Source organism: Strix uralensis, chromosome 11 (genome assembly GCF_047716275.1).
Source record: "Strix uralensis isolate ZFMK-TIS-50842 chromosome 11, bStrUra1, whole genome shotgun sequence".
In the NCBI taxonomy this organism is placed as follows: Eukaryota; Metazoa; Chordata; class Aves; order Strigiformes; family Strigidae; genus Strix; species Strix uralensis.
Genome location: NC_133982.1, coordinates 4,802,409 through 4,829,101, shown reverse-complemented (window position 1 = coordinate 4,829,101; position 26,693 = coordinate 4,802,409). Strand labels below are relative to the sequence as shown.

Genomic DNA, 26,693 nt, shown 5'->3' with positions numbered 1-26,693 from the left:
AGCTGAAACCAGCTCCCATCTTTTAACTGTCCCGGCGAGAGTGCTGGAAGAGGCTGAGTTGGTGGAGAGCGCGCGGGCGCCATGCAACGGTAATAGAGACATCTCAGAAAACACTGCCTTTTGAGGACCCTCTTTCCTGCCCTCTCCTGGAAGATGAAACTATTTCTGCCCAGCATCCCCCAGGCTGCAGCAATCGGCTGCCCACATTGGTTCACTCCATTCAGGCAGCGTTTGCCCCTCACCGATGTAATATGAGTTGGAGCAAATCCACCTGCCTAAGCAGAGCCCTACAGCCCCACGACAAAGCCCTCCTTTCCCAAGTGCCACCAGTCAAATATTCAGTTTTGGATGCCTTCCCCTCATCCCACCCTGGCAAAACCCTCCCTTGTGCAGGCATGATGGATTGAACATTCCTTACCTGTTCCAGACACAGAGGCAGCGCCTGCCCCAGATCCCAGTTGAAAGCTGCATTGCCTTGCACCCCAGGAGGGCTGGGTAGCAGCCCTGGACTACGGGGGGCTGGGGGGAGGCATTTCTACCACACATATGGCAGCAGAAACAAGTCCAGTCCTGCACTCAGCAGGACAGAGGCATGTGAGTGTCATATGCTCAGCAATACAACAGTGCCCGAGCTCGTGTGCCACCTACCCAGGTCAGATGAAGGCAGGATGCTGGGGGATCGGATGCCAGGGGCGCGCTGGGCTTTGGCCTCTCCTCTGCTTTCCACTCATGCACTGTGGGTGAAACAATATCGCAATTAGAGCTTTAAACCTGGCATTTGAGAAGCAAGCAGGAGAGAAATTAAAAAGCTGTGTATGGCTTTTCCCCTCTCCCTCCCAAATCAGAGCTCAGCTGAGCTTAATCTTCATCTGAGTTGATATTTAAAAAGCTATAAATCAGGCTGCAACAGACAGAAAAACACAGCTACCAAAATTTAGTAGACCTGCTGCTGAAAGGCCCAAAATGAACTGCTTAATAGAAGCCATTTTCCCATGGAAATAGAGCAGGCCTGTACTTAGTAGAGCATTGATCTGCTGACAGCTACCGGGACAGATTTGGGCCAGAGCACTTGGGAATCATTTGCAGTGATCTCTCAAGAAACACATGCATGCAAAAGCCCTCTGAAAAACACTGTTGTAAAACAGTGCTGTAGCTGTCTACAAGACCAGATAGCACTCACTGGCCAGCATGGGCTCACACCGCCCTCAGTAAAGTCTCCCCAGGCAGGCCTTGCTCTTGGCTGCATCTCTGTACCCCAATCCTTGGTGGCTTCAGGTTGTGCAGATCAATAAAATGCTTCACACAGGACAGGAATTGCAACACACCACGAAAACCCAGAGCTGCAAAAGGGTCTCACAGCTCAGGACCCCAGCGATGAGGCATGAGGCTCTGGCTGAGGGACACTGTATCCCATGGACCTGTGGTGTTTGGGGGTCCTCCCACAGACGTACTGGAATTTGGAAATGCTGTGTTACAACCAGAGTCAGCCCAAAACAGTCTAGAGCAAAGCACCATCACCCCTCTCCGGGGACAACAGGTTAGGCCCTGGCAGATGCCAGGAGCTCCAGTCCAGCCAAGGAGTGCACAGGGACAGTGGCCCTGTCCCACCCTGCCCTCACAGAATCATCTCAGTTGGAAAAGACCTTGAAGATCCTCCAGTCCAAGCATGAACCTCACCCTGACCGTTCCCAACTCCACCAGATCCCTCAGCGCTGGGTCAACCCGACTCTTCAACCCCTCCAGGGATGGGGACTCCACCCCTGCCCTGGGCAGCCCACTCCAACGCCTAACAACCTGTTCTGTAAAGAAATACTTCCTAATATCCAGTCTAACCCTGCCCTGGCACAGCTTGAGGCCATTCCCTCTTGCCCTATAGCTTGTTCCTTGGTTCAAGAGACTCATCCCTCCCTCTCTGCACCCTCCTTTCAGGGAGTTGTAGAGGGCGATGAGGTCTCCCCTCAGCCTCCTCTTCTCCAGACTAAACCTCCCCCGCAGCCTCACCCTGTGCTGCCATCCTGACAGGCAGGGGATGCTCCCTAAACCCAGCTGGGACAGCTGACCTCTTGGCCTGCCCCATCCCACAGCTGCCCCACACACGGGAGGCAGCACAGCAGCAGCAGCCAGCACCAGAGTGCCCAGATCAACCACAGCCCAGCCTCGCTCACCTCCCTGCTGCTGCCACGGCCAGGGTACATGCTGGAGAAGGGACAGCACAGGTACCACGGCTGTGACTCTCCTGTCACAGTGGCAAGAGGAGTGTTCCACATTCACCTTTTCTCCTGCTAGAAACCATTTTCCATCACAACTTTCACTGTTTTGGGGGACAAAGTCAAACAGGGGAATGTATTCCTCCTTTTTTGAAATAGAACCATTATTTCTGTGTCCTGAGTAGCTCCACAAGCAGGGGGGCACAGAGGAGCCTCAGGAGACAGGAACACTGCTGGAGGGGCTCCAGTCCCACTGCAGGACTCTGCCTGCCCTTCCCTGCCCAGGGACACAGCACAGGGCTGGCCAGGAGCCTATCACCTGCCCGCTAGCTTTTCCAAAGCAGTTATCATCTGAGATAACCCAAGGACACCCAAGGAAAACAAAAACATTTCATTTCCAGAGGTGTTGAGTGCCCTTGGCACTTACTGGCTTCAAAGCCAGGTGCTCACTGCCCCCAGCCCTTGGCTAATTCTCACCATCACACAGTCTCCACACCAGCAGCAGAGAAACAGATGACTTGAAAGACAGGTTGGGCAGAGAGGGCGCGGGCAAGGGGGGGTTCAGCGCCTTCTCTCCTGCCCAGCCACCTCAGCCAGCCCCCTTATGCACACAGACTGCATCTATAATACCAATTAATGGTTCATTGTTTGTTGTGGGGGTTTTTATTCCCATCACTGACTACACCTCCTTATGAACTCATACACCTAACAGATTTTACAATGATCCCAAAAGATACAAATATAAACCTTCCATGTAAAAACTAGGAGCAAACCAATACCTCTGCTTTAGGGGAACACAACCTGCCCAACCATGTCTCAAAGGACATCTAAGGGCCTAACATTGCTCAAGAGCCTGCAGAAACCATTGAAAAATGGGAAACAACTTATTTGGTTTATTTATTTAATTTTGCTTTCACACATCACTTATTTTAAAAGACTAAAAACATGTTTATGAATCTAACATATTTAAATGGCTCAAAATCTGTTTAGCTAGGAAGGAAAACAACTCTCCCACCCCAAACTTCTTGTGGGCTCGGACCTGCTTTTCAATCTTCCACCCACAGCAAATATTTCAAATCCCTTTTTAAGCTGAAAGCCTGCTTGTAGGGACAGATCGGGGAGAGGACCTGTGTGGGGGGCTGTTCCACCACTCTCCTCCATCATTGCCCCAAGCACCCCTTACCCAGAGAGGGTCAGGGACACCTGAGCAGAGAGGTCAACTGAGAGAGAGGGGACAATAAAGGCATCTGTGTGTGGGGAGAGCATCCAGGGAGGATAGAAAAAATGATAGAAAAAAGCCTTCCTTCCTCCTCCATCAGCAGCTTTCCACAAGGAGGATCAATGCAGCCCACTGTAACTGCACCGTTGTTCCATTTTTAATTAATGAAAGAAAAAACTAATCATTGAATTAAACTTCTCATTACTCCAGCTGAATACCCACTAAGTAAATTTAATTACTGTACGAATTGGGTTTCTCCCTGCCTGTTTCATTAGCTACTGATAAAGATGAAGGGGGGAGGGGGAGAGAGGGAGAGATAAAAAGAGAAAGAGACTGGAAGATGGGAATACTAAATGCAAAAAAAAGAGGTAAATGATTCAGCATGTTTCAGGGGCTTCCAGTAAGTGCCTGGGGAAAGACCCTTCCACCCCTCCCAAACCAGGCTGGAGGGATTCCCTATAGGATAAACACCTCCTGCCCAAGGGCAACCACCATCTTCCAGGCCACATCATATGTAGGAACATAGAGCCCCCCAAGCTCTGCCTCCGAACGTCCCAGAGGCAGGTCCCTGTGCCATGCCCCCAGCAGCTGAGCTGCGCTCTGGCACAGGCACACTGCAAGGACCTCTTGGGCACAGAGGCCACGGGGACAAGGTCCCCCCTCCCCAGCACCACCACTCACACACCCTGGGTCCACAGCCACCTGTAAAACAGCAGACAGAGCCTTGAGGACAACTGGCTCCCCTCCAAATAAGGGCAGACACTGATTTCAGATCTGCAACAACCCTTGATCCCTTCTGATATCACATAGCTCTGAAGAGCCAATTTTTGGCTCTGCAACAAAGGCAGAAACCCTGTAACACTTCAGCAGGAAGCTAGTGTTGACAAAATATGGGGAGCACATGAAAATGGATATCAAACACCTGCTGTCCCACCACATACCAAGACACCTGACAAGCACTCTTTATATTTTAAGCCTTTCTGCTGGAGCAGGAGTCCTGCACACCCAGGCTGCTGGGAGCCAGGGACACGCCAGCAGCACGCTCCTCCTAGGAAACCGGCGGAGGATGCATTCCTGCAGCCCCCCCGCACTGCTGCACAGATTTTGTTTATGGCACGATTTTGGGTCTCCTACTCTCCCACTACGATTCAACCCTCCATTCCTCCTTCCTGACGAAGGGCATGAGCCATTGCAGGGCAGGTACAGCCCCACACCAGGGAGGAGTCTGGCAGCCCCCATCAAGCACAGCAATCTCCCTTCCAGCACATGCCTCCACATCCAGCAGTTCTGCTATGTGACTGTTGATAAGGTCACATTTGGGATAAACTGGGGTGGAGAGAGTGTAGTAAATGCAAAGTGCAGCCTCCTCTAATTAGGTAGCTTCAGCTTTCAGCTGAGTGCATGGTGGAAGGGCTACCTGTGTGCTCAAAGTGATGGGATTTGGCAAGTATGGTCAGACTGCCTCCCCTTCTGGTCACTAAGGGGCCAAGAGAGGCCCATGCAGGCTGCTTCTTCAGCCCCGTGGGTAGGGTCTTGTTCACCACAAGGCCCTGTCCCCTCTGCCTTGCATTGGCAGCTTGTGGCCCTCACGATGCCCAACTGCTGATCTTCTGCGAGTTGTGGTGCTGCTGGGAGATGGGGTTCTCCCTCATTCCTGTGATTTTGCTACATCTTCTGACCCCAAATCACGCTCACGTGTTTGAACCCATCCCTCATGCTTGGGCCACACAAACCAACCACACCGTTCTCCTTTCCCCACTGCTTCCCCAGTCCTTTCCTGCTCTCCTATCTCCCCAGACCAGCAGGCTCCTTGCCCAGAGGGGTTTCTCCTGTGCAGGACAAGCCCAGCTGCAAAAACCTTCCATGCAGACCAGAAGATTCCTTCAGTGTCACATTTATCCCCCCCCTCCTCCCCCCACTCCCCCCAGTACTGAACTTTCTCAAACACCAGGAGGGGAAAGTATTGAAATAACAGGCAGAGATGCTGATCTGCAGGGAGCGAACGGGGCTGGGTGAGACCTGCCCTGCATCCGTGGCACCCAGCAGCTGCCAGCACAGGTCTGGGCACCAGTGCCAGTGGCCACCACCACAGCCTCAGGGCTCCACTGCCTCCCTGGGAGGATGCTGGCTCCCAGGTGGGTTCAGCACAGCATTCTCTCCTCTCAGGCACAAGCTTTCTGCCATAGCTAAAATTAGCTCCCACAGAGTCTCTCCTGCCATCCCTGAAGTCATTGGTACAACATGTTCTGCCACCACAGGCTTTTCCCAAGCTCTCACTCAAAAAACCCCAATGATGCGTAGTACGTGCCTCGCAGCTCCGACTCCCTCGCACGCACAAAGCAAATAACCCCGCAGGTTTTGCAGCCACCACCTCCCGCTCTTTGCACTAAGGGCAAGCCCCCCTCCTCCTCCTCCCTGCCAGAGCTGCCCCAAGTCCCTTACGCTGCCCACCAGCCCAGCAACCCTGGCGTAACACCCATTCCTTCAGCTTTCAACCCCAACAGCAACATATTCTGAGGAACCGGGCTGGGAAAACCAGGGGGTGGGGTGTGGGTGTTTTTTGCTTGGTTTTTGTTTTGGTGGCCAAATTGAGAAAAGAAAGTAATTCAGGTTGACTGCAGGATTTTTTTCCTTTGCCAGATTTTAAAACCCCAATAATAATCTGGGGCTGAATGAAACATTTTGTTTGGTCTGAAGTGAAGCTTTAATTTTGTTTGCAGGTGGCTTCCCCCCCACCACTGAAAAAAAAAAAAACCCTAGAAAAAATTCAAAATGAAATGTCATCTCGAAACAGATGGCTGAAAGGTTTCATTTTGAAAATGTCAAAATGAAACTTTTCAGTGTTTCACTTTTTTTTCCCAGCCAAAACCACTTGCTAAATACAACCTGAATTCGTGAGCTGTTTCTGTTGACTGAAACCTGAATTATTCGGTGCATAAACTGTTCACTCAAAGCCTTTTTTTGCAGGCCTGTGTACGCACCCCACGCTGTGCAGCCTGCTGCAACGGGGAGATGCACGTGGAGCAAACAGGAAAGCAAACCGTGCAGCAGTCCTTCTCCAGAGAAGTGGCACAGGGAAGGAAAGCAGAAGCCCAGGGACTTACCGTGGCAGCAGACCTCTGCAGTTTCGTTTCGAGTGCTGAAGGGGCTTCCTGTGCAGCGGAGGAAGAGGGGGGTGCTGCGGCCCCAGGCGGGAAGGACAGGGTGGTCCTGCCTGTCTCATGGGACCCAACACAGAGCAGCCGGGCACCTCGCTCAGCCCTGGACGTGCAGCCCTGCAAGACAGGAGGATGGGGAGAGCTTGAGAAGGTGCTGAAGGGAGAAACATCCCACTTGGGCAGAAAAGGAGGGAGGTGTTGGGGTCTGAGGCCAAGCAGAGTTAAGGGATTAGGGCAAGGTGGTGGCAGCGAGCAGCTCTGGAGCACTGGCTGGCTGGTGTCAGGTCTGTTCCCTGACTCCACTTTCTCCCCCACACAATGGTTTTCATCTCCTCTTGCCCTGCTCTCGAGGTGAACTTGCCCATCTGCTTGCTAGCACAGGGCTTTCCATCCCAGTTGGTCACACAAAAGATAAGGAGGCCTCCTGAAGTATCACACCAAGCTGAGGGACCTGCCCCACTGGAGACCACCTCCAGAAGGGGTTGCTCACTCCCTCCCACCCATGGCCATCGATCATTGCAACTGGCCCACACCACGGCAGCACTGGCAGACAGCCAGAGGAAGGCTTGGCCCACCTGACCTCTCTTGCCCAAGGAGGGATGATGTTCATTCCAGAGCTGGGCAAAATCAGATCCCAGGGTGAGGTCTAACCACCAGCTGGGAACCAGCTCATGACTGATCAAATCTGACAGCAAACACCCATGTCCTGAGGCCACGGGAGGATGGTCTTTGGTGCTAGTCCCTGCCACTGCCTTGTGCCAGGACCAGAGCCAGCTGACTCTCCCCCTGCACCCCAAGGCCTGTCCCCCAGATGGGTGTCTAGGTGACACTGCAATGCTCGAGGGCAACAGGCCCATTGAACCACACACACAAGGCTCACACTTTCAGCAATCAGGAATCAGGTTTTGATTGCAAAGTTCACAGACAAACAAAGTCTGGCAGCCCCAAATTCTGCCTTGAATTCAGAGCCTCGCACAGGAAGGGAATGGAAATATTTTAAATTTGCTTTAAATTTGCTATTGCTCCCCAAAGAGCTGCAGGATTCCCAAGGTGCACAGGCAGTGTACAGCAGGAAGAAGCTAAACAGGCCAGGTTCAGGAGGGTGTTCTCAAAAGAAAACACCCCAAAACTTTAATCCAACCCAAAGTCATGGTTATAAAAATTTGGTTTATGTTCCACAAGAAGCCAGGTAAGGAAATCACATGCCACAAAATCCTATGAAAAAAAGAGCTGATGCCTAAACCCCAAATCCACAAGACAGGTACAGAGTTCAGGTTAGAAACTTTGGTTCATTTTCTTTTCCCTTTTGCCTCTGGCTCAGTGGCACTGAGATACTGCAGGAGCATTATCCTTCCAGCACGAGCACGCACCACAAAATGCCAAGGCTGGTGTCAGAAAACCTGTTTTTGAGAGATCACTAGCCCGATTGCTAGATGAAAGAGGATTAGATGAAGCTTAGACTAAGCATCTCAACAGTATCAACCCATAAGATGATGCTCAGCCGTTGCTACTGCTAAGGTAACAGAGACAGATTTATCTGCTAAGAGAGAGAAATCTTACTTCAGAGAGCCCTCCTTGGCATGAAAAGGGGTATTTGCTGGGTCCTCAGTAGGAGGCTATGTGTCTGCAGGGGCAAGGCAGACCTGGCTGCCCGCAGGCAGGAGTCTGCTGGATGGAGTCACATGGAATAAGAGGCAGACTTGCTCCAAACTCAAACCTCCTCCCAAGTTCAGGGGGTGGCAATCGGAAATTAAGCCCATCTGTTCCTAAAACATTGTGCTAGCGGAGAGGTGAGGAGGCTGAAAATCTGAGCTCTAAAAAAAATCCAAAGCACTAGATAGACAGAGCCAGTGAGCTGTCCATCAGGGAAGGGATGCTGCGTCTCAGGCTCACTACTGCAATGACTTTGGAGATCTCAGTCCAGACTGCTATTAAATCTCCCGAGCAAGGGAGCTGCAGCAGCACATGGGTCCTCTGCATTAGCCCATCCTGGTAAGGATGAGATGAGGCAGCTGGAGCTCCCCAAACCTCACGGATGAGGTTTTCAGGCAAGGGAAGGGAAACTGAGGCAGGCACCAGTGGTGCAAGGGGCTGGCAGGCAGGTAGTGCCATGCCAGCTCTGGAGCTACCACAGCTAAACTCACCAGCGAGCCACAGGGCTGCGGCAATCCCAGCCCTGGCAAACGTGCTTTGTCACGTGGAACGATGTTTCAGAAAAGAGTATTAAGTGATCAGTCAGCATTAAAAATGGCCAGTTTTGATGTGTTTAAAAGAAAATATCTCCCTTTTTCCTCCCTCTCTGAGCCCACTTTTCATTTTAAGAATCTCCTCATTTTTTTTTCTACCCCCAATCCAAACTCTGCTGTCAAGCCCAAACATTCACTTTGCATTTCTGCCACATTCATTCAAATCAATCATTCAGAACCAAACCAAACATTCACATTTTCCCCTTCTCCCTTGAAGGAATGATGCTAAACCACTCAGCCAGCCTGGAAAACCATTTTTTTTCCCCAGTTCCTGCTAAAAGCCAGGACAGCAGGGTGTTGGCTGAGAACAGAGGCATGAGAAGTAGCAGCCAGGTGGGATTTGGAAGTGCTGCCTACAAAGCACCTCTTGGTGCCAGGACATTAAAAAAAAAAAAAAGCAATTTTTACACAGCCTTTATCCACAAGACACACAAATAATGAGGGAGCAGAATGAGATCAGATGTGGGGAGACAGAGGGAGATTTAGGAGCAGGTCCTGAGCACCACTCAGGTTACCTAGGCCCAGGCCAGCAAAGAAGTTGAGGTGGCTACAAGGAGGAACATCCAATGTCAGAACTGAGGCAGGAGTACCTGGTCCCTCATGTTTGCAAGGAGTAGAAACTCAGATTTAGCAAAGAGTATTTATGAGTATTGAGGAAAAAAAGCCATGCCACAGGGAATAATGGGGCTTTCTTGTGGCTGGCAGCTGAACGGAATAAATCTATCCACTGGGCATAAATTGTTTAAGCAAAAAATCCCTCTCAACTTGAATATTTTGCAAGAAAAATAGCAACAAAAAAGGAAACAAAACTCTGAACCCTCATCATTTCTCTCCTCAAGGTCAGAGCTGTTATTCTCTTCTGTGAGGGAGAAAAAACACCTTTCACTAGTAAGTTTAGCCAAAAGAAATGAAACATTTGGGAAGTGAGAGCATTACTGCCTGGACTGGCCTGCCTGGCTGAATTAGACTAAATATCTCTATTTAACAGGGAGTTATCTTTCAAAAGCAAGTTGGGGGGAGGCTCGGTGATAGGGCAGAGGGGCAGTCTGGTACAAGTGAGGAGGAGTACGGTGCTTCAGTGACCGGCCTGGTGCCTGCTCGGATAGGGCAGGACCCCAGAACCATGCAGGGAGCCTTGCTGCATCTCTGACCCCAGGGGCAGGATCCTGCTGCCATTCCCAGCCTGCTCCTGCCCTCATCCCAAGTGCAGAGGTGGCAGAGTCACCAGCCCCTCCTGCCATCTCCAGGAGCAGACCTGGATGCGCCACTCATCAGGGATGGGGCAGAGGCACCCTGAGGTAAGGGAGACATCAGCCACTGGGGCTACAGCAGTCAAGGAGAGCAGCCTTGTGTCAGAGCAAAGGATCTAGAGTCTCTTCAGTTATTATGCAGAGGCTGTACTAAGGTTGCTGCTTTAGTGCACTGCAGGCACTAAATTAAGGGGACATTTACAACCCACAATGCAGAGAAGCAGCTGCTAAAGGTGGCCATGGTGAGTGACTTCACCTCTGGGTGAAAGGCTCCATGAAATCTCAGCCATGAGGGACCAAGATTGTAAAACAAGCCCTTCTTTCCACATACTGCCCTGCAGGGCAATGCCAGGACATCTCTGGGCACCTGGGGCAAGTAACAACCCACTCTGCTCAGTGCCAGACGGGGTCTCCGAGACCTGCACTGTTTGGAGGGGACACAAAGCCCACAGAGTACTGACATCTAGTCCAATTAGCAGAGTCCTAGTGACAAACTGCACCACCAACACCAGGACAACACTCAGCTGGAGCAAACCCAAGGGATCTGCTCCCCAGAAATGAAGCTCCCCCAGAACACGCCTTGCCCAGGCTCTGCACAGCACAGGCTGGCAAGGCAGCTGTCTGGAGCATCAAGCAGTTCCTGGTGGCAAAACAAGCCCTGGTGCCTGCTCAGCCTTTTTCACTGCCCTTGATAGGCAAGCTGGCTGCAGCTGCCAAAGAGGGGGTCACACAGGGTGGCTCCTCCTGGGAGCAGCCAGCACCGCTCCCTTCCTCCTCCCACACCCATGCCAAGCCCAGCTCACCAGGGATTTCCACCCAGCACTGCTCCTTCCTCCTCCTCCTTGCCCGGCAGGAACAGCCAAGTCTAGCACTGGCCAAAACCCAGCATGCCTGCACGGATGAGCCAGCCATGCCCTGTGCTTCCCCTCTTCCCCAGTCCTGTGGCAGTGCCCAGCTCGTTTGCTGATGAGTAGCACCAGGACCTTTTCCTTGCAGGTGCAGGGATGTACCACGCTGTGCTCAGCGATGCAGAGAAGGAGGTGGCTCTTGGTGGGAGCTGGCATAGACCTATCCCAGCCCAAGGCACTGAGCCCAGAGGCAGTCACCTCCTGGAAGTGGCTAAGGGGAAGAGAAAGCGGAGGAAGACAAGGCGAGAGCAGAGATGAGGAGACACATGAGATGAGGAGAAAGGGATTAACTCTGCTCCAGCCAACACAAAAGCAGGAGGGTGTACTGAGCAGGGATCTCAAGGTTGCAGCATGCTGTGCCGACCAGCACACACATTAGATGTTGGCTTTCGTCAGTAACTCAGCATGTTGGGTCACAAGTGCAACTGTGGAGGGGCTGCAGCTGAAAGGGGCATTTCTACCCAAGCAGAGGGAATGGCAGCGATGGGTGGGAGGACACCCCTGAACAGGACTGCAGTGCTGCAGGGTGCTGGGCACCGGAGAGACTGGACTACTCACTGGAAAGCACAAATGGCATCATGCTCACATCCCTGAAGATTGTAGATCCTTTTGAGAAAGTTAACTCCATGAATTAACACCCAAACCCCTCCAAACCCAGGGTGTTTCCTGCTTGTAGGAATTTACAGTCACTGTAACCACCTCCTGCAGTGCAAGACATTTGCTTGGAGGCACCATGGGTTAGATTTGAACACTCAGTCACTGGGACCAGCCCAGGGCAGTGTCCATGCTCCCTCAGACTGCTACACCCCATGCAGCTCCCTGGAGAGCAGGGTGCCAGCCACACCAGCCAGCCCTGTGGGAGCACCCTCACTCAAAGGATTGCTTCAGATGCCTCAGATAGGAAGAGACAGCTGCTCCTCTGCAGCTTCACGAAGACCTCTCCTGCCTGCCAGCAGAGCAGAGATCCTGCAGCTCCTGTGTCCTTGGGAACCACGTGCTTGAGCTCGCCCAGAGTTACTGCACTTGACAAAGGAATCAGCAGGGGATGATTTCTGGCTTCTGTTGCAGAGCAGGTCAGACCAGTGGGTCATGAATTGTCTCCTTTGGCGTTTACATGTGCAACAGGTGGAATTCAGAGGTCTTGAACTCCTCTGAAAGATCAGCCCTGAGCCTGGAGGGCTGCCCAGAGCAAGGGATCCTGACATCTCAACCCAAAGCCTGTGCAACAGGCCCCCAGGTGAACATGTCACAGGGTGAGCATCCGATGAGCCACGGGAAAACCGAAGTCACAGCCAAGGCCAGTTACAGGAATAGAATTGGCTCAGAGTGAGCAAATGTAACTTTCCATCACTTTGCAACCAGCCATCCATCCTGCAGGCCAGCTGGCTCCCATGTCAGTGTGCCTCCCATCCATTTCAAGTGTCCTGATAACACCGACGCTTCACAAGACTAGCTCAAGAAGGTTTGGGAGAGTTATTATTCAAAGCCAGGTGGCTGGACTGGACCCAAATCTTAGGCAAGTGATTAAAATGATTGGCATTTTTTTGGAAAGAAAACTGCTGCACTGTACCTGCCATCCATCTTCAGAAAACTATTAACTGCACAATCACAAAACTGGACACACCTGTAAGGCTACACAAGCACTTGTAGACTGATGAAGCTCATCCTCACCTGCAGCCCTGGGACCAGCCACCCCTGCAGGCTCCAAAATGGGGTGCTTTGGCTAAGATGCTGCTCTTAAGCATCATATTACCACACCTGGGCAGCTCTCACTGCAGGATCAGGGATGGGATACTCAGTCATGGGGATGAGTGTTGAATTGCTGGTCTGCATGCCTCATTACTTGGATGAATTTCACCCCATGGGTTATTTGATGAGTCTATTCTGGCTGGGAACAGATTGTCACAAAACTGCCTTTGCTTAGGATCCAGAATCAGGTCCTATCCAGGCCCCTCTGCTCCTGTGGGACACAGTAACACTGCCAGCCAAAACCAAGGTATCATTCTTCTTTGACTACATATGCTAAAAGTCAAGTTTCTTTTCTTTCAGAGCAAAGGAAACTAAAGGCAGCAGCATTTCCAGGTGAGCTGAGCACAAGAGCAGCTACTAAATGACACCAACCAGATCCCAGCCTCTCCCCAGGGCGGCTCCCAGCCCCACCATCACCCCACTAGTGCTGTCCCCATGCTAGGCCGGGGGCTATTTTACCAGGCAGGGCAGGAGCAGGGGATGCAGCTCCTAGGCACACTGGGGTCTTGGGCCAGATTTCCTGCATGCCAGGCTAGGACACCCCGCTCTGCTGGGTTCAATGCCAGAACCCAAAACTCAGCTCTCAGTCCATTACAGATAAGGGAGTGAACATAAAGACAAGCCCTGTCTGTCTGAACCAGCACAGCCCCAACAGCCCACACCTACTTGCTTCAGTTTTGACCACATTGCCCCAAGGACTGGCAACTGAGGATTTAGACTGGGGATGTTGTGTGGCCTCAGGGTTGCTTTGCACATCCTTGCCCCTGGAGAGTACAATATCCAGGAATCTCTGGAGAACCAAGGGAGGTCATTCATTTTTGTCCTATATGTAACCAATCCGTGCCAACTGCTCAGCTGGGGCACCAGCATGGAAGCTGCCAAACTTGCTGCACTGAAAAGTTGAACAGTGCTTAGATGGAGATCCCAAACAGGGTAAAATCTGCATTTAATACCTATTATCCTAACATCTCCCCATCTGTCCACTTCCCTGACACGCCTGTAACTGCAGTGTGCCAGGGCTGCCTGATATCAGTTGCACTAATTTCATCATTCCCAACTTATTTAGAGCAATTAGGAGGCAATGAGCACACGCTGGGGGCCAGGATGCACTTGACTAGCATCCAAGGGTTACCATAGTATCACAGGAGACCTTCAGATGGAATTATCAGTCTGCAAAAAAACTTAAATAAAAAGGAAGGCAATCCCCAAAGGGAGGATAAGGTTGTTCTTAGTCCTATAGGTCCCTTTATAATTTGAAATCAGCTGACAGATATAAAGAGATGATATTCTTCATTTAATTAGTGAAGAGACAGAACCTCAGGTTGGAAGACAAAGATAGATGCTTTGGGCATCTGCCTGGAGAAATGATCAGGGGAGCAAGGCAGGGATTCCTGTGAGGTCGATTACCTAATCATACTTCAGGCAAGCAAGTTTTGCCATTGACTTTTGGGAGCAGAGGTAAAAAAAACTGAGCCATTTTGGAAATCCTAGGCAGAAAGGCAAAGCAAAAAGCAAGCTGCTTCTGCCTAGTCATTTCTGCTGGATGACAGGAGCACTACACAAAGCCAGTGCCACCAAGAAAGCTACCAAAAAAAAACCAGCCAGCCTGCAGCCTGGCTTACTAACGTCCCCATTTCATGCAAGGCAGGTAAAGTGCCAAAGGAGGGGACAGCTCCTCACTTCTGATTTAGCCACAAGCCCACACTCCTCCCGCACAGGCTCTTTAAATGCCTGCCTGCGTGAGAAAAGCAATGGCCTATTTTTTTCTGAGCAGCTCAGTACAGCCTCCACCTTGGAGCACAGCGCACACAGGTCTTATTTAGGATGCTTCAGACACATCCGGAGGGACTTTGGGAACAGTCTGTGGAAAGAGAAGACTGAGTGGGCAACCTGAGTCACTTCATTGCTTACAGAAGTGTACACAAGCATCTTCCATTTGAGCAAAACTCAGCACAGCTCCCATTGACTCTGGGGACCAGAGGAAAGTGCATCTCCTCTAGCATACTCCACCGATGCAGAATAACTGCACACCACCTTTCTCATCCGGGCTTACCGAAAGAGGGATCATCCCCCGCAGCCATGATCCAAACCTCTGATCCTGGCAATTCTTCCACAGCACAGGAGGAGCCACGAGCTGCTCTAATCTGCTCTGATGGGTGAGGGCTGTGGAGGAGATTAGCTTCCTCCCAAAGAGGAAAAAGCAGAGCAAGAGATGTGAGGGGAGAGGTGCGTGCACATGCGTGTACATGCCCTGAAGAGATATTATTACAGCTGGCTGCAAAACTCAGCTCTGAACTCATTGCCAAAGAGCCTGACTCATGCAGACAAATCAACCCAGCACCATCCTCTGCACGTGGGAAAAAAAGGAGATAAGCACAGGAGTTGCAGGAGACACGAGTCCAGAGTCAAAGTAGACTCAGCCTTTACCTTGAGTCCTGTCCTCGAGGAAGTCACGTTTAAGCTGTCAAACAAGGGCCTCTGTGCAAAGATCCCCATATGCTGGGGCTGAGTAGGATCACTATGAGGCAAGGACATGCCCTGCCACGGGGTGGGGGGGCCTCGCATTACCTTTCCTCATTAATGCTGGTAAAAGGTGCTGGTTTGTGCCCCAAAAGCACAAAGCCTCTGCTCATGTACCCAAGAGCACAGCACACAGACATGCCCTGCATTATCCTTCCAATGAACCTCTATATCCTCATCTAGGACAGGGAGGCCACCATGGGCTCCCTTTGCTCTCCCAGTCTCACCTTTCTGTTAAGGCTGGTCACAACAGCTCCACACAATGTCAACAACAAGGTGCCTGCTGGGGGTTCACATGCCCTGAGCCAGCTCAGAAAAAAGCCCTAGTCATTACAGCTGCAAAATGCTAATGGCTCCTGGTCACCGCACCACAGTGACCAACAGCACTTTCACCTCTCTCCATCAGGGTATTTATTTTCCATGAGATAAAAGCCACAAAGTGACACCCGGCACAGGTGATGTTATTTCACAGGACTTCAGATGCTGTGCATGTGGTTGCTGACAGCAACTCTCTGGGACAGCTGGGAGGGGGGTTCATGAGAATATATGGAAAGTGCCAAAATATGAACTGCTAATAAGATGTATTTTCAAATGTCACCAAGTTATGATCTATTGATCTCGCACTAGAAGCTTGACTTTTTCTGTGTAATATTAATCTATGTCACACATTCTGGGAACTGCAGATTGAATGAGTACCTTTACACCAAAATTAGGCATTACAATTATTAACTGCTAGGGGCCCAAACTGGCAAGGTGCTGAAGAGCCAAACCAGAATAAGAGCAGCTTAACAGCCTGCTGGGAGCACCCGTGCACATGTAAGCTCAAGCACCTCAGTGCAGCAGTACGGGACAGGGGCACAAGGCTCACCACAGAGCAGGCTCTGCTCCCAGGGTAACACCCCTGCTCAGGAACAGCCCAGAAGAAACAGATTTGGGTGCAGCTAGGAACATGAGCTAAGTCCTACCCTGAATCAGGGGAATCCCAGGCATGAAAGTGTTTCCAACCCCACCCAACACACAGCTAAGGCCTGACAGCCCCCCCTCCCCACAAGCTGCTGTGGGGCTGAGATGCTGATGACACCTCCCAGACTGGCTAAAGCCCTTACGAGCACCTGCAGTTCCTCATGGAGGTCACCCCAAACCCAAAAGCATGATTCTGGTAGGAACTCTAGAAACAAGTTTTCTAGCAGAAGGTTTTTGCAAAAGTTGAAAATGCTCCAATGGGACTTTGGCCAAATATTTTAGATCCCTTTTAAAAACAAAGCTAATCTATAGTCACTTCTAACGATCCCATTGACTGTTTTTCACTGAGTGCTAACAGAGACAAGTTGTCTCCTTTAGACCACTATATCATGGCTGAGAGCATCAAGAGGGGAAGATGATGGGCTTGGAGAGGAAGAACATCCTTCCTTTGCTCCACTTCAGCTGCTAATAGGCATGCCAGAGCTCTCTGAATAGCATTACATTAGTGCTGCATAAAAGCAATAAAACCCTAAAACACCACATTACATATTTACTGAACTACACGTCACACAAAAGACTGTCCCCGGGACACCACATGAAGACTTGAAATAGCAAAGCCAAGAGCTCTAAAAAGCACCAGGCTGGGCAGACATCCACAGTGCCCACAGCCAGGGTTAGGGTGCATGTGAGAGCTGGGCATGCAGGAGCATGGCTGTGGGGAACCGACGGGATAATCCAGCCATCGTATTTAACCAAGGCAAGAGGCATAAAACACTCAGTCTCCTCTGCCAGAAACTTGGGCAAGCCCCAACTGCTGGGCATAGAGTCTGCAGAGAAATCAGCATCCAGACGAGGAATGCAGCATCCAGGGTGAGACCAGTGCATAGCCCTGGCTGCTGCCTGCCTGGCACTGGCCCACAATCTCCCCCTGCTCCTTTGTTTTCACTTCCAGCACTTAAAAAGTTTTCACTCCTAAGCTCAATGAATTGTCATTTCCAAATGCCTCTTGCCCACAGGAAAGGGAACTGCACAAAGTGCTGTTTGATATTTTCCGATAACTGTCATTGGGGCACAGGGCTGATACAGAGCCTTCAGCAGTAAATTGTCATGACTGTTTTGGTGGGATGAAATAAGTGGTTTTTAAAAGACCTTTTTCTCCCTCTGGTCCCAGCACCTGGCAGGCCTACAGCATGTTTCCATAGCCAGGCATATGGCAAGATCACTAGGCCTTGCTCTGCCACCACAAAGGGCCATCAAATGTACCTTGACTGGAGAGGCGAGGTCCCCACCAGCCGGTGGTCTGTGGCAGAGGATGAGTTGACAGATGTGCTGGGACAGAGGTGGAAAACTAGAAGGGGTCAGAGGCTGAAAGGGAGGACTCCCCCCTGCACTAATGCTGGAGAAGTGGAGTCAGCTTGAGAACTTTTGGATGCATGTCTCCCCCCTGCTCTCAGAAAGGACAGATGTGCTAAATCAGCACAGCTCTGCAGAAGAGCTTTGCCCTTGTTGGCAAGCAGGAGAGGCTCAGATTCTCCCTCAGAGCTGCCAGAGGGGCACAGAAAAGTCAGGGGCACATCTGACTTTAAATGCACCCTCAGTTGCTGGCAATCAGGGATGAGCCAGACCCCCTTGCATCCAGCAGGACCAAGTGCAAGAGCAAGCACTCTCCAGGAGGTCTGTGGTCCCCTGCCTGACGCTGCTGTGACACCAGGGCACAGATCCAGAGCATGACACTGAAACTACCTCAACCAGGTACCTATCTGTCCCGCTCCCTGCTGTTGGGATCATGGCAGGAATCTGCTAGCAAAAGTCAGCAAACACCCCAACCACTGAGGCATCTCTCCCTCCACAAAGATGAAAGCACAGCTCATTTTCTGAAGACCCCTTCTGAAGGAGGGTTTCTCCAATGCAGCTTGCAGAGGTGCAACCAATGTGCAAAATCACAGGGGTATTGGCATGCCTGCAAAGCTCACCGCTGCCTCGAGGGCACAGCTGTGAGTTTTTACCCCATACTCTGGGAAGGGCTGTGCAAACTGACCACAGCCAAGCTGCACCTGGGCACACAACCAGAGGCTGGCAGTGAGAGGTGCAATGCCTGAGAAGTTTTGAGAGTTATTGTGTCACACTGAACAGCTCTGACCTTTTCAATATTCTATATTTTTATTGGCTGCCCGTTTCCACTCAATCCCCACAGGCTCATTAGACAGCAAGCTGAGCCAAAGGCAGCTCCGGCAGCCAATGCCGCTGCACAACACTGAAAAGGTCAGAGACAGCGAGGCTGAGTGAAACCGCTCTCCGGAGGGTGGTTATAGCAGGACAGGAACGCTCCTCGGCCAATGCAGGCTGCAGACCAGGACCTGTTTCACAGGGACCCTCCCAAGGCAGAGCTCCTGCCACAGTGTCCCTGGGGTGGCAGGGACCTGCACCACAGGCACACCTGCTCCCTACCAAGACCAGAAGACCTGCCCATGAAAGGGGCCTGGTACAGATCCTTGCAATAAACACCCCACAGTGCAGGACAGCACAAGCTAGGGCTGTGTTCCTTCACCGCAGAGCCCAGCACAGGGGGAGGCTGCAGAAATGGTCACAACTGCTGTGACAGAGAGCCCCTAGGCTCCTACACAGAGACTGCCAGTGGGTAGAGGACCAAGAACATTTCCCAGAGCCTCTGGCACACTGAGATAAGGTAGGCAACTACCCAGGTGGATTACCACCCATCTTTATTAGATGTAAGAGGAGACTGTCTGGAGTCCAGGTGTCCCCTGAGGCATTCAGAGTAGCAAAAGGAAAAATCAGCCCTGCTAGCAGACTGCAAGGCAGGCAAACACAGCATGCTGCTGGGCAGGGACAGCACACAAACAGCACAGCTGCTTCTCATAGCCTTTTGATCAACCACAGTCCAGCCTAGCCATCTTACTTGAAATAAAAGCATGACATCCCTTCCCTAAAGGCCTAGCACCCCCTCCGTCTGCTCCAGAGAGGTGAGAGGCAAAGCTGAGTCCCAGGAGTTAACCTTCCTCCCAGACACAGGCTCCAGCCCCAGGAGGGCACCATGAGCCATGCCCTCAGCAAGGCTGCAGATCCTGAGCAGGATCATGGGTGGATAACACACATAAACCCAGCGTGGCTCTCCATGCTGGTTCTCAACACACCCAGAGTCGCAAGTGCAGTACATTGAGAAAGCCCAACTCCAAAGATACATGCTGGGAACCTCAACCAGGGAGCTGCTAACCAGAAGGTGCCAGTGCCTTTCCAGAGCTCAGCTATCAGCCCTCTGCTATGGGGTCAAAACTCACCAGGTGGCTTCAGAAATGTATCCCCTGCAGCACAAGGGAGCAGCAAAGGGCTGGCTGCTCTTTGGGAGGAGGGGAGCCAGGAGCAAAGGGTACCATCCCTAGTGAGGCATGGGCCCATAGCTCCTAACACAGCTGGCAGAGGCAGGTGCTGCAGCCAGGTCCATCAACAGCAACAAACCAGGTCCAGACACCCCATAGGCTGCCCAGGCTAGAGCTAGTGCTTTCTCTATCAACATGTAATGCCAGAGTGAGCACTGCCAGGGCTACCAGAGGCAGACATGTTGGCAATGGGTAAATAGCACTCGATGAGCTTCTCTTTTGTCAGCAAAAACACACCCCAAAAAAATCCCAGAGGTAGAAAAAATACAGGACAGAAATAAAGAAGCAACAGCCAGAAAAGCCACGGGGGAAAGCAGGGAGGAAGGGGCAGAGCCACCCGGCAGTAGCAAGCATGGTGAGGCCCCTCAGGATGAACACCAAGGGTTAAAAACTGCAACAGCTCCTTTCCAAGAGATGGAAAATATCACAGCTCTGGCAACACGTACTCAGATTTTTCTAAAATAATGTTAGAATTTTAGGGTGGTTTTTTTTTAAAAAAAATGGATCTGGGCAAAGGAGTGCATTGACATTAGTGACAGATGGGATGGAAAAATTTTTGTTTGGAAAAAATATCTTCTTTTGAGTCGCATGCATGCAGAAAGGAAAACAACTTAACCCCTCCAGTCCGCCTCCAAGGGTGAGCTGTAACATGGCGGCAAAGAGCCGAATCCTGGCGGGCTGCAGGGACAGACCCCTGCCCTTCAGGTCAATAGAAGCCAAAGCTGCTGGAAGGCGCAGAGACAGGATTTTTACCCTACAAAAAATCATTTTTCTTCTTTCCTGGAAGGCAGCAAAGGCAAACTGGCATTCAGCCCTCCCTGTTAAACCCAGGTGGCCTTGCTCAGGAAAGGTTGTATCATCCCTGCAGCCCAGGCACCACGGGGCCATGGCAATGGCAAGTCCCAGCAGCCACATCATCACCTCCTTCTTGGCTCCACTTGGCCAAGCCCAACCCTCAGTGCAGGAACCTCAGCGGCCCTTGGACAGCATCGACCTTGCATTATCTCAGCACAGGGACGGGCTTTACAAGGGCGTTGCTCAGACTGCAGAGACCAGGAGCATTGGAGAGACGAGACCTGGGGGAAGACGGGCTTTATTGTGGAAAGTGGAGCCAAGCGAGGGGTTGTGTTTGCCTGGTGAAGGTGTGGAGAAGGGAGGAATGAGAGTCAGGAGGAGGGTCGGGATGAAGAGCGGGGCAGGAGAGGGAATTACGAAGTGTTTGCCCTTGTGGTGAAACTGGCTGGAGATGAACTCCCACCGCTGCTGTTTTGACAGCCCAAACGCACTTGCTCGCACAATATCTCTGTCTTGTTAAAGGTAATTACAGTTCTTCCTGTGTAATGAGATGGTTTTTAAAGGCCATTCAAAAGAAATTTTCTATAATGAGGTTAAGGGTTTTATGGTGTTATACATCAAGGGAGCTGGTAATTGGTCGGATCCAGGCAGCATCCTGAAGCAGGGAGATAGGAGGTTCTGTGAATAATAGGCTAGCACAGAGTGCAGAGTCTCCAAAATGTTTTGGTTCTGCAGAGGAGGGAGATTAAAAGTGGAGGAAAGGGGAAAAAAAAGAGAGAGGAAAAGGCAGAGAGTCGGATGCTGCCAGCTACTGCAGGACTATGGTGGCTTCTTCCATGTTGCTTTGTGTGGGTTTTGAGGAGCTTCATGAGAGAAGGACCAGCATGTGTGTAGCAGGTTCCATAGGACTGTGTTTCTGCTCTGGCTGGGAAACACTCTTCTGCTGGTTGGTGCAGGGTGGCAGCCGGCTTGGTCCTGGGCAGGCAGCAGGGAGAGGGCAGGCAGGGACTGCCTGCATGACACGGCATGGCTGCGAGATCTGGCTGATCCAGACTTGCACGCCACCCCCGCCTGCTCCATCTGGAGAGAGGAAGAGCAGAAGGCTTTGCCTGCGCAGGGATCTCCCTGCTGCACACGAAGGCACAGTTGCAGTGGGCTGGATGCCGTGAGGGTGAGGTGTAAGCTGCTCCTGCCTTTTACTTCCCTCCAACAAGTCCTAGGTCCCTCCCTCAGCCTGCACAGGAAAAGCCCAGCAGATCCATCACCCAGCCCTCAGATCAAGCCTTCCCCCGCCGGATCGCTCCATGTTTATTGTTGCTGCTGCTGCTGCTTCCACTGCCTCCCAGCGTCTCTGCTTTTCCAGGCCCGCCCAGCAGCAGGATCATTATTCCCGTGCGTTTAGTGGCAGCTCCCCAGCACTGCTGCTGAAGGCCTGCAGCATTTCTCCATATTTAGAAGAAGCTGATGGTGGCTGAGACACTGCTGTGGGTGAACTACAGGGAGCTGAACTTGAAGAGAGGCTATTTTCGTGCCGCTCCCAACCCGCGAGCCCCAGGTGCTAGCAACTTCATAGCAAAGCTTGTTCTCTTGGGATCTCCAGCCCACTTGTTTGCACTGAAGAGGCAGGAGTGGCAGCGGAGAGACAAGTACCTGAACTCTGGGAGGCTTAAGTGCTCGTCTGATTGAAAAATCAGCCTTTAGATGCGTGGAGGTTCACCCACCACTTGTGTTGGCTATGCTGAAGGAGTCGGACGTGCTGGTGATGGCAGGGGAGGATGCTCTTTGCATTATTCTCACCTCCTCTGTGAGGATTGCTGGCTCGGGTGGTTAGGGGGAATGACTGAACCCCAGCTTCCCTAATAAATCTAGATTTCCCCTCAGCACGTCAGCTGAACCTCCTGTGAACTTCAAAAGATGTTTGAGGAGGGGCGCTTTTTTTTTTTGTTTTAATTTTCCCAAGGGTTATCTGCCCATACATCTGCTTTATAGTCCATAACTTGCCCTTAGCAACAGCCAGGCCCAAGCTTTGTATCATGATCTTGTGTCTCAGTGGGGCAGTGGAATCATCTTCCTGAGGGACGGACTCACGCTGGGACGTGTGGGGCTGGAGTTGAAGTCCTTTGAAAACCTGACACAGCTGGAGGTGGGAATTTGCAGGCCAATCCTGCAAAATCCTGAGCAGATGCGACTTCATGCTGCTGCACTGCAGCTGGAGGAACTGCTGCCGCTGTCACCCGCAGAGGACACGGCCCTGGGACTCAGGCCCCTAATTTGGCTCTGTGGCCTTATTCCGATCTGAACTTTCTTGTGCTTTTTGTCCCTATCTACTACTGCAAATTGCACAACAACTGCTGGACCCTCAGGAAACAATTTTTAATGGCTGGAACTAACAGCTCCCGCTTGGCTGAGGCAGCCGGTGGAGGCTGGAGCCGGAGAGCCTCTGGTGATCTCGTTAGCAGGCACCATGGCCTCAAAGGCACCGTGGAGAGTGTGTAACGAAGGTGCAGATCTTATTTCTGAAGACAGTGAAGTCCTGTGTTTGAGCACCTGTGAACTCCATGCTGAGGACAAGCCTTGCACTGACTTGCACATCTCAGCACTGAGCAGGGCTCCCCACTTTGGGGCCAGGAAGTGTGATGTGGCTTTGTGCCACAGATGTGGTACATCTGATTTTGGGAGTCAGCATGAGCCTGGCCTGGCTTCTCGAACCACCTCTCCGTCACCATGCACTGGGGCATGGTAGTCGAGCACTCTGCATGGCTGCAGCGGGGCTGAGCTGTGGGGCAGGGGGTGGAAGGAAAGGGGCTTTCCCTGCCACCACCAGCTTCCCGCTCCTGTGAGCGTACGGAAGAAAAGGAACCATTTCCCAAGCCCTCGGTTTCAAACCACACTAAGTGCATTTTGTGAGATGCCACCAGTCGCTGGGTAACATATATTACTCGCCTTATTCTGCCTGAGGAGTTGCATTTAATATCCTGCCTATTTATGTTTTTTAAAGACCGATTAAATATTAAAGGCATTTATCAAGGTTTAACGCTGCAGTGAGTGTAACAGCTTGGATGCCAGTGATGCCAGTGCATGTGGTTTCAGCGGGGAGGTGCAAGGGAAGCCGTGAGTTTCTGAGCTCTCTGCCCTGCACAGAGCCAGCCGCGCAGAGCACGGTGAGGACACAGGTGGCCCAGGGGACTTGAGAGCGGACACTACCGCCCTTTTCAGCTCCAGGTCTCTGCTTTGAATCTGAGCTAGGCAGGCGCAGAGAGCTGTAACTGTCTGAGGGGCACCTGCTCTCAGGATGCATCCCCACCCGGGATGTGAAAGCTTCTAATCATGTACCAAAACCTTTCTCTGCTCCGCTCTGGAAACCTGAAATCACAGCCACTGCCTGAATAGAGCTGGTTTGGGAATTTGTCAACTGAATGTGTTTTCATCAGTAAATACCAGTTTGTTGAAATTCAAAGCCTTCCAAAAAAGGATCGTTGTGACAAATTACCCATTTCACAAAAATTCTGGAAAAAGGCTCAGAAGGTCAAAATGTCCCATTTTTGACACATTCGAAATGAAAGAAAATCAATTTTTAGGTTAATAAATCTACAGTAATTTATAGTTTTGCAAAAAGAACTAGAAATGAAAAGCAACTATCAAAATGTTTTGAAATTATTTTTAAAAAAACCCTATTCAGTGGAATCAAAAGGGGTTTTTTTCAAGATTTTTTTTTTCTTTTACTGGTATTGGAATTTTACATCTCTGTTCCTGTTGCTGGTGGGAACTCATTTCTTTTCTATCTCAAGAATTGCAGGGGTGGGGAGATGCTTCCTCAGCTGGTTCTGGTCTTGCTAACATGACCTCAGATGGATTATCGCTGTTATTGACATTACAACAGATGCCAGAGGCCTCCGCTAAGCTCCACTGGCCAGGAGGCTCTGGGTGAGCGTGTCTGCAGACATCCGTCCCTCTCCCTCTTCGAGTGCCAGCGCTGCCGCCGCGGGTGAGGGAGGAAGACCCATCGGATCAGCCGTTGCAGTCATGAGCTGACAGCACAGCGCAGGGCAGGATGGAGGTTACAGCCCCGCTGCAAGTTGCTGAGAGGAAGGGGTCCCTCGGAGCGCGGAGGTATCTGACTGTTCACAGGCTCCCTATTCAGCAAACCCCAAACAGATGGACAGGCAGCGAGCCTTTGGATGCAGAGCAGATGACAGTGTTGAGCGGGCAGCAGATAAGGGATGAATGCTTTCCTTGCCCTTCCCATCCCCCTCAGCCTCGTTAGATGCAGTTGTGACCCCCTGGATCTGCAGCATCAGACACTGGTACCCCACGTGGGAAAGCAAGACCTCTTCCTCAGGCAGCATAAAACCCGCAAGCCTGGAAAAAGGTTATCCTGTTCAACATGACACCCCTCTGCCACCATTTGGCGTGGACGGCTTCCTTGTGGCTATCCCACCAAGGGCCCCACGCCGCCACCGGTGTCCCCAGCTCCTGGTACCCCCTGCTTTAGGGTGAGCTGTGCTGGGGCTGTCTGGGGCTTGGTGGGCACGTGCTTTGTGATAGACATCTGTGCAAAGATAAAGACAGCAGAAAGGGAAAATATGCTGATAGAAATAAATGAGCCTGAGATAATGAAGCCACATCCAACATTTCCAGCGATGAGTAATAGGCAGGCAGATCAAACAGGCACCCTGTTAGGGGTAGCAGTGAGAGAGGGAGCCTGCTGGTCCCCTCCCTCTCCCCGCACGCTTCTTCCCCCTCTCTCTCCCCTCCTCCCTTGCCCTCCTCCCCCTGCATAAATCTTTCATCCAGAATAACGTCTCTCTTCATAAGGAAAGAAAGAATTAAATATTTCACGAGACTGCAGTCAATCTTGCAGGGCCCTTCTGTTGACATTTCAAACATATATTTGACATTGCTTTCTCATTCCCTCCTGGTAGAGCAGAGAGCTCTGCAGAAAGCCCATTACCCTCTGCAAGGAGAGGATGCCGTGGGCTGTTCAAGCCACCCTAATGGGAAATGAGATGGAAGGAGCAGCCCTCTACCACCCTGTGTCCCCCTCCCTTTATCTCCCTTCCCTTTCCTTCTCCCTCCCTTTCTGCCTCTCCCTCCCCAGCTCCCCCACATGCTGCAGCCCCTGCCCTGTGTTTTGCCCCTTCCTTCCAGTAAATGTTGAGTCGTGCCCTTGTTGTGTCCAAGGCAGGACCTAAGAGCTACCAGCTCAGTCAGTGCTGGGGGTTTGATAAGGCATCGCTGAGCCACGTCCTGGGGGAATCCCAGCCCCTCCACTCTGCAGCAACCATGATGACTCTCCCCTGGTGGGCACAAAGCACAGACCACAAAAGAAGAGGATAGAGGCTGGGGTTTCATTCTGCTGCCAAACTCTACATGTCAGCTGGCCATTAAAATCTGGAAGGAGGGTGATGAGAGCCCTTCTCCCCCAAATCCACATTCCTCTCCCTAGGGCACTCATTAATCTTTGATGTTCCCATGCAACTCTCCCACCAGATAGAACAAGGCTTGGGAAGCACAAAGACAGTGTTGAATCCCAGCAATGGCTGCAGGGCTTGCTTTCTCCATGAGAGGAGCATCACTGCCAGCACCACTGCACACCCTGAGATCCCCCTGCACAGCAGGGCAGCCTCAGCCAAGGTCGCCTTGCCAGCACACTGGGAAACATCATCACAAGGCTGGCAGGAGAGCCCCGGAGCTCTGCCAAAGGGGTGACACTTCCAAGGTTCCTTGCACAGGGAGCTTCACTCACAGCTGGAGTACCAAAGGGTGGGGAACCCTCACTCCCACACAAGAAACAGGGAGAAGAAAGGTGGAGGGACATTCCTTCCTCAGCACCAATATAGCCAAGTGTCTCTCAAACATGTAAGCCATCTTCAGTAGCTTCCTGGGTGCCATAAACCCCAGCTGCTCTCTGTGCTGCTGCCAAAATCTCCAGCGTGCCTCTCACATCTCAGGAGGCAAAAATCCACAGCACGCGGGGTGTTCGCAGCAGGGCTGGACAGGGCTGGGTGGCATGTCCCCACAAGACACCCGCACAGCGTGTCCTGACCGTAGCACGCCACAGTAGGGTGCAAGGGTGCCGGCTCCAAGCTGTCACCCTCTGTTAGTGCTTCTCTGGCAACTACCTCCAATCTCTGTGGCCCCTCTGCGTCCTCTCCCAGCCTGCTCTCCAGAGAGGGAAAAATGGCAACAGCATCCCTGGTTTCTCTTCTGCGACACCTCCAAACAAGGAGATGAGGACAAGAAGACACTTTGCAGCAGAGACACACGGGTAACGTTTCCAGAG

At 51.7% G+C, this 26,693-nt stretch overlaps 1 protein-coding gene across 2 annotated transcripts in view; it reads right to left on the bottom strand.

The window, feature by feature from the left end:
* Window positions 1-26,693, bottom strand: part of LINGO1 (leucine rich repeat and Ig domain containing 1) — a 167,809-nt gene that overhangs the window by 65,643 nt on the left and 75,473 nt on the right. For both annotated transcript variants that reach the window (XM_074881112.1, XM_074881111.1), the window contains exons 4-5: window positions 6,531-6,701; window positions 649-734 (exon numbers count right to left, since the gene is read on the bottom strand). The gene's annotated coding sequence lies outside the window, so the exon portion shown is untranslated. The remainder of the gene's footprint in view (window positions 1-648; window positions 735-6,530; window positions 6,702-26,693) is intronic.